The sequence below is a fragment of the Quercus suber genome, unplaced genomic scaffold (assembly GCF_002906115.3).
Source record: "Quercus suber isolate HL8 unplaced genomic scaffold, Cork oak 2.0 scaffold_124, whole genome shotgun sequence".
Lineage (NCBI taxonomy): Eukaryota > Viridiplantae > Streptophyta > Magnoliopsida > Fagales > Fagaceae > Quercus > Quercus suber.
Window position 1 is genome coordinate 416,013 of NW_027069588.1, and position 8,880 is coordinate 424,892.

Genomic DNA, 8,880 nt, shown 5'->3' on the forward strand with positions numbered 1-8,880 from the left:
AATGCTGAGAGCCAGGCCGAAACCCAATGCAAGCTGCTAAATGAAACTCAGAACAATTTGGCCTCTGAAAAAGCTCTTGTGTAGGAACTTCGCACCGACCTTTAGAAGGCCAGGGAAGCTACTAAGCAGGCTCAGAGGGATGCTCAGCTGGCCAAGGAGGCAACCAAGGTCGAAAAGAAAGCAACATTCAAACTGGGTGTGGACGTAATCGAAAAAGGGTTAACGGAGCAATTCGCCTCGGTTAGCCGAGATTACTGCGACATAACCTGGGGCAAAGCACTGGATGCTCCCGGGGTGCCTGCTGATTCGGAGTTGAGGCTGCCTGGGAGCATTTACTATGATCCTGACATCTGAGAGCTCCTAGAGTCTGACCTTCCTCCCCCAGAACAACTCCCAGAAGCCACGGAGCAACCTTTGGTCAGCTAAGTTCCTCTGACCACGCTTGAGGTTTCTAAGGAGTCTGGCCAACCGGGTGCTCAAAGCAAACCAGCTGAACCATCTAAGGACAAGGGCAAGAACTTGGAAAAAGAAAGAACTTCTTCAGAGCCCAAGGATCAGGTTTCAATAGTTGCGTTACTCAGACGAGCAAGGCCAATGAACCTGTGATCCCTCAGACAAAATCTTAGATACTTAGGGTTTTTCTTTTGTACCCCCTTTTTTTTTGGGAATGTAAAGGATTGTAGACTATCCTATTTTGGTTAATGTGACAGACTTTATTTTCATTTTCGGTGTATATCACATGACTTATTCTTGCTACAAATAACTGTACTTTACAATTATGGTAATGTAGAAAAATCACCCTATCCTGCTGATAATATATATAACTAAAATTGGTTCCGAAAAGGACAGTATATAAAAGTCGTTATTAAGTAATGAATATAACAAGTATTATAAAAGTTGGATAGATCTTTTTGCATGTACACCAAGAATATTAGCATAGGTTAGCGTTGATGTTAAACACAGCTAAGAATGTCAGGCAAGATTCATTCTAAAGTTAACCTTCAGTATTAATAGCAACACAAAAGTATTAACTAACTGAAAATCACTTGGTCCGAGGGTCACAGGCATGATTGGGTTTAAGTTTAAATACTTAGTGAGAATCACCAAAGGGTGTTAACTAACCCAAATCATCTGGTCCGAGGACTACAGGCATGATTGGACTTAAGTTTAAACATTTAGAGAACCGATAAGGAGTGTTAACTAACCCAAATCATCTGGTCCGAGGACTACAGGCATGATTGGATTTAAGTTTAAACACTTAGAGAACCGGTAAGGAGTGTTAACTAACCCAAATCATTTGGTCCGAAGACTACAGACATGATTGGATTTAAGTTTAAACACTTAGGAACGGATAAGGAGTGTTAACTAACCTAAATCATCTGGTCCGAGGACTACAGGCATGATTGGATTTAAGTTTAAACACTTAGAGAACCGATAAGGAGTGTTAACTAACCCAAATCATCTGGTCCGAGAACTACAGGCATGATTGGATTTAAGTTTAAACACTTAGAGAACCGATAAGGAGTGTTAACTAACCCAAATCATCTGGTCCGAGAACTACAGGCATGATTGGATTTAAGTTTAAACATTTAGAGAACTGATAAGGAGTGTTAACTAACCCAAATCATCTGGTCCGAGGACTACAGGCATGATTGGATTTAAGTTTAAACACTTAGAGAACCGATAAGGAGTGTTAACTAACCCAAATCATCTAGTCCGAAGACTACAGACATGATTGGATTTAAGTTTAAACACTTAGAGAACTGATAAGGAGTGTTAACTAACCCAAATCATCTGGTCCGAGGATTACAGGCATGATTACAGGCATGATTGAATTTAAGTTTAAACAGTTAGAGAACCGATAAGGAGTGTTAACTAACCCAAATCATCTGGTCCGAGGACTACATGCATGATTGGATTTAAGTTTAAACACTTAGAGAACAATTAAGAATGACAAGTTATTGCACTGACCAAAGAAATGATTCGATTAATAATAGTACCTTTTGAGGTTATTTACATTCCAAGGGCGTGGCATTACATGACTATCCAAGTCCTCCAGGAAATATGCCCCAATGCCAGCCCCTAAAGTAATACAATATGACCCTTCCCAGTTTGGTCCTAATTTCCCCCAGGTTGGGTTTTTCGCAGTGCCCACGACTTTTCTGAGTACCAAATCACCGGGTTCTAGGGGCCTTAGCTTTACGTTGGCATCATAGCCCTGCCTGAGTTTCTGCTGGTAATGTGCCAGTCGAATTATTGCATTTTCTCTCCTTTCTTCGATCAAATCCAAGCCTCTTTCTAGAAGTTTATCATTGCTGGTCGGACTGAACGAACTAGTTTTTAGAGTTGGGAAACTCGTCTCCAAAGGAATGACAGCTTCAGCGCTATAAGTCATCGAAAAAGGGGTTTCTCCAGTAGATCTGCGAGGCGTAGTTCTGTAAGCTCAAAGTACATATGACAACTCTTCAACCCACTTGCCCTTCGCATCGTCCAACCTCTTCTTCAATCCATTAACTATGACTTTGTTAACTGCTTCAGCTTGCCCATTCCCCTGAGGGTAGGCAGGGGTAGAGTATCTATTCGTGATTCCTAGTTCGCTACAATAACTCAGAAACGCATTACTGTCGAACTGTAAGCCGTTGTCCGAGATGAGAGTATGAGGAACTCCAAAACGAGTAATGATATTCTTCCATACAAATCTTTGCACATCTACGTCTCAGATATTGGCCAGAGGTTCAGCTTCAACCCATTTGGTGAAATAGTCTGTGCCGACCAGAAGGTACTTCCTGTTTCTTGTGGACTTTGAGAATGGACCCACTATATTCAAACCCCACTGTGCAAACGGCCATGGACTAGATAGTGGGTTGAGGACTCCATCTGGTTGGTGTATGTTCGGCGCAAATCGTTGACATTAATCGCACTTCTTTACATAATCATGGGCTTCTTTTTGCATGTTCGGCCACCAATACCCTTGAGTAATGGCTCGGTGAGTCAAAGATCTACCTCCAGTGTGACTCCCACAAATTCCTTCATACAACTCTTCTAGTAGCGACTCAGTCGTCTCTGGATGAATACATAACAGGCATGGTCCCGAATAGGATCGTTTGTATAATTTTCGGTCTTCAGATAGCCAAAATCTGGGTGCCTTCCTTCGAATTTTGTCAGCCTCCCCCCGTTCTTCTGGCAAAATGTCGTCTTTCAAGAATTTGATTATAAAGTCCATCCAGTAGAGGCCGTCTCTGATCTGGTGGACTCGGACTGCATCCCCTCTTGTCCCGGTGGGCTCATGGAAATCCTCAACGAGGATAACTCTCAGTAAATTTTGCTCCGAAGAGGTGGCTAGTGTGGCCAAAGAATCTGCATGTGCGTTACTGCTTCTAGGAACATGTAGCAAGCTGAAAAATTTGAATTCCGACTGCAGACGTTTAACTCGATTCAAGTATCCTTGCATTCTTTCATCCTTCACTTCAAACTCCCCCTGTACTTGGCCCACGAACAACTCCACTGCCTTTCCTCCCATTCTTCGGACCATAGACATTCCCATCAATAGGGCTTCATACTCTGCCTCGTTATTGGTTGCACCGAAATCCAGCCTTAATGACTTTTCAATGATGATTCTCTCTAGAGATATCAAGACTAGCCCTACTCCAGAACCTTTCCGGTTCGCAGCGTCGTCCACATATACTTCCTAGCGGGTAGGATCTTGTTGAGAAATCATGCCAATCGATTTTCCATTCATGTCTGTCTCTGTCGTTATTTCTTCTAAGCTGGGTTCCGTGAACTCGGCCACTAAATCCACAAGGATCTGCCCTTTGACTGAAGTGCGAGGCATATACTTGATATCAAAAGCTCCTAAAATAGTGCCCTACTTGGCTATCCTTCCCATGGAGTCGGCACTTCGAAGTACGGTCTTAAGCGGGAGTTGCGTGAGCACAACGACAGTATGTGCTTGGAAGTAGTGGGGCAATTTTCGTGTTCCAAGTACTATTGCCAAAATAGCTTTTTCCAATGGCAAGTATCTGATCTCAGCCTCATGTAGAGACTTACTCACATAGTAAACTGGCCTTTGTATACCTTGATCCACTCTTATTAACACTAGACTTACAGCATGGGGAACCACCGCGATATAGGCAAACAAGACCTCATGTGGTTCAGGGCTAGACATAATCGGTGGCCGAGCCAAGTAATCTTTAAGTTGTTGGGAAGCTGAGGCACATTCTTCAGTCCATTCAAATTCCTTCCACTTGTTGATCAGCGAGAAGAAGGGTTTACACCTATCCGCGGACCTGGAGATGAATCGGTTCAAAGCTGCTGCCATCCCTGTTAACTTCTAAACCACTTTCGGATTCCGAGGAGACTGCAGATTTTGAATAGCCTTTATCTGATCGGGATTAACCTCAATTCCCCTGTGTGTTACCATGTAGCCTAAAAATTTGCCTGACCCCACACCAAATGAGCACTTTGAGGCGTTCAAGTGCAACTTGTGTCTTCTTAGGGTTTCAAAAACATTATCAAGGTCCTTCACATGCTCAGAAATAACTTTGCTTTTTACCACCATATCGTCTATATAGACCTTAACGCTTTTGCCTAATTGTGATTTAAACATCTTGATCATCATCCGCTGATAAGTAGAACCTGCATTTTTTAGACCGAATAGCATCACTTTATAATAGTAATTACCAATGGGGGTAACAAAAGCGGTTTTCTCTTGGTCATCTGGGGCTAACGGTATTTGATGGTAACCTTAGAAAGCATCCAGGAAACTCATCCGAGGATGGCCGATAGTAGCATCTACTAATTAATCAATTTTCGACATAGGGAAAGGATCCTTAGGACAAGCCTTATTTAAGTCCGTGAAGTCTACACAAACTCGCCACTTTTCGCTTTTCTTCTTTACCACCACAGTATTTGCCAACCATTCAGGATAAAAAACTTCTTTAATAGCCCCAGCTTGTTTGACCTTCATCACTTCTTCTTTGACTGCATCCGCATGATCTTTGGATGGCCGTCAAGGAGGCTGCTTCTTGGGTACAATCAGTGGGTTGACCCTCAAATGATGGCAAATGAACTCTGGATCTACTCCTGGGGCTTCGTAAGTACTCCAGGCGAATACTTCAATATTTCTTTTAAGGAAATCAATTAGCTCTTCTTTTTCTGGTTGAGGTATCTAAGACCCGATTTGAAAGTATCTTTCCGGATTGCCCCCCACTAGAACTTGTTAGGTTCTAAGGTCTTAGGATTTTATGTATTTAGAACTCTAATTTGTAATGTTGGCAAACCATGATCAAAACAATATATTTAGTTTTGTTTAGGCTTGCTCAAAGTTGGTTTATTATTGTAAATTTGGAATCGAGTGGCTGCAGAAGTACTTGGGACTTTCGGCCTGGCTCGATCGATCGAAGAATAGACTTGATCGATCGAAAATCGCACAGGTTGATTTTTCTGCAGAATTTCCAACTCATCCCTACTTCATTAAATGTTTAGGGTTTTATATTTTTACCCTAGGTATATAAACTAAACCCTAGCCACGTTTTTGAGGGTTGCTCTAATTGTGCTGTTGCTCATACATTGCTGTTTTGTGTAAATCTCTTGTGAGATCTAGAGGAGCTTTCCTTTACATAAAGCTTAGGGTTTTCAAGTTGGAGATAATATCAATATCTTGATGATCAACTTGGTTGCTACCATTGAAGCTTAAAGAATATCAAGCGGGGGTGCTTGTAGCTGATTGAAGAATCCAAGAAAGAAGGAGTCCGTGGATTCGGAGCTTGCACGTGGTCGTGTCAGTAAGTTCTATTGGTGGGTAGCATTAGGAAGTCAAGCGGGGAGCTTGTAGTCCTTCTGTATGAACTTCGATTCTTTCGCATAGTGGATTCAGGTTTACCTTGAGGATAGCTAGGTCAAATCCTCCCCAGGTTTCAAACACCTAGAGAATCAGAGATTGTCATACCCATAATCCTCTACACATTTACTAGTGGAAATTCCTCAACTCCTACATCTCCATTTCCATACCATTGAAAGGTTGATAGCATAAACACTTATCACACCCTCTGAGAGTGTAAAATGAAGTTTTTGTGCTGCTGGGAAGCATTGGAAGAAGCCAAGGATGGCAGATACAACATGGAGCTTGTTGCGAGATCCGGAGAACTAAGACAAGATACGGTTTCGAGAAGCCTTGTTGGAGTAGGAGCTTGGAGGGCTTAGGTACATCAGGTAGATTAGGCTTGGAGGGTCTCTTGCTCACCTATGTATCCCAACTAATTGTCGAGTGGATCGATTTCTAGTTGGAGGGCGACGGAGAGGTTTTTCGCCGAGTTCTTCGGTTTCCTCTTCGATAACACGTCTCGGTGTTAACTGTGTTTGCATCTCTCTTCCCTACTCTTGTTCATTTCATTTTTACTGCTATGTTGCTTTAAATATGGATTAGAGTACTTCTCTTGCTTATACGCTTATGTTTACACTATTCCGCACTTAGTATTAAGTTAGTGTAAAATCAACCAAGCCGTATCTTTAATTTAGGGATCTAAACAGCTCTTGTGTTTTTGACATATTTTCGAGCTTTCAACTCTAAACCTAGATTTTAGTACATAGTTCTCCAAATTGGTTCTTTAATCTAAATCAATTGGCAACTCTCAAAGAAAAGAGAAAGTATGTCATGCAACCAGCAGGCGGTGCACTCACATCAATATATCTATAAAAATAGAGATCTCATGTGAGAAAACATGAGATTCTGTCAAGTAGCGCATTTTATGCAAAGAGAGTTAAAATATTCTCAAGTGTCACATTAGAGATATGAACTAATTAAAGATTGACTTTTTGTTTCATTTGGTTCAATGTATCAAGACTTTTCTAATTAAAAAATAAATATTCTTTATATTATTTGGTTCAATATTTCAATACTTTTCATCCCTTACACATACACACAAAACTTTTTGCATTTTAATTCACTATTTTTACCTCTTGCACATATAAATGCAAAGATCTCATGGAGAAAGCATAAGATTCTATAAAGTGGCACATTTTATGCAAAGAAAGTTAAAATATTTTCAAGTGCTACATTAAAGATAAGAACAAATTAAAGATTGACTTTTTGTTTCATTTGATTCAATGTTTCAAGACTTTTTTAATTTAAAAGTAAATATTCTTTATATCATTTGGTTCAATGTTTCGAGACTTTTCATCCCTTACATACACACAAAACTCTTTGCATTTTAATTCATTATTTTTACCTCTTGCATTTCTACCCCTTTATATATGCATACCCATAGCCCTTTATTCCATCCCATATCAAATACACACAAAATAAAATTGATGTTATTTACCTTCAATTTTTCGATGACACCTACCTACCTATTGTTGTTTCATCTAATCCTAAGTCGTATGAGTTGGCTACAACCAAGAAAGGGGGCTTACACTTTATATCGAGTAACAAAACGGCAATTACGATTTTGACGTTAAGGTCAATCGTTGTGAATTTGTGGGTTTTGTAAATGATGTCATTGACCTTTTTTTTTTTTTTGTTTAGAATTAAAGAGAAAGAAAAAGACACATTACTAATAAAGTTCTATAATAATTATTAATTCTGTTAGGTTCTAAAGATTTAGAAATTTATGTATTTAGAACTCTAATGTGTAATGTTGGAAAACCATGATCAAAACAATATGTTTAGTCTTGTTTAGGCTTGCTCAAAGTTATATATTTTATGTAAAGTTGGAATCGAGAGGCTGTAGATGCAATGGTGCATTTTGGCCTAGCTCGATCAATCGAAAGAAAGACTCGATCGATTGAATCTCAGGCAGAATGCTTTTCTGTAGAATTTTCCAACTCAGCCCTAACTCATTAAATATTTTGAGTTTTCTGTTTTTACCCTAGGTATAAAAGGAAAAACCTTAGCCACGTTTTTAGAGTTGCTCCTGTTGTATTGTTGCTCATACTTTTCTGTTTTTTTTAAATCTCTTGTGAGATCTAGAGGGGCTTTCCTTTACACAAAACTTAGGGTTTTCAAGGTAGAGATAGTATCAACATCTTGATGATCAACTCAGTTGCTGCCATTGGAGCTTAAAGAATAACAAGCGTGGGTGCTTATAGCTGATTGGAGAATCGAAGAAAGAAGGAGTCCATGGATTCGGAGCTTGCACGTGGTCGTGTTAGTAAGTTCTACTGGTGGGTAGCATTAGGAAGTCAAGCGGGGAGCTTGTAAGTCCTTTTGTATGAACTTCGATTCTTTCGCATAATGGATTCAGGTTTACCTTGAGGATAGCTAGATCAAATACTCCCCAGGTTTTTACTGTGTGGTTTCCTGAGTGATCATATCATTGTGTCTTTTATATTTATGCTGTTTTATATTCTTGATATGATTGTATGTTTGTGATAACCTAGAACTGCATAATTTGACTAAGTTAATCACTTGACTAATTAACAAAGTTAATCTGGTTGGTTTAAGGGGTCTAAAACTGTTCAAGTGGTATCAGAGCAGGTAGCTCTCTTGTTGTTGATCTTTTGATCTTTGAGCTGATCCTTGACCCCTGCTGTCATGGATTTTTGGAAAAACTTTTTGCTTATATATCAACTTCTCTACTTGTTGTCTTTGCCTCTTGTTGTTTTTGTTAAATCTTTCCTTGAGTATCTTGGTATAATCATATGTGATAAGAATTATTTATGTTATACTGGTTTAACTGCCTTTAAGGCACATGATTCTTGTCTTTGGTATTTGGATAGTGATTGTTCCAGGCATATGACAGGAAACAAAGGTTTATTCAAAACACTCTTTGAAGGAAAGATTGGTATAGTCACTTTTAGAGATGGAAGCAAATCTGTGATCAGAGGCATTGGAACTGTGGATATTCCAGGATTGCCAGTGTTTGAAGATGTTTGGTATGTTTA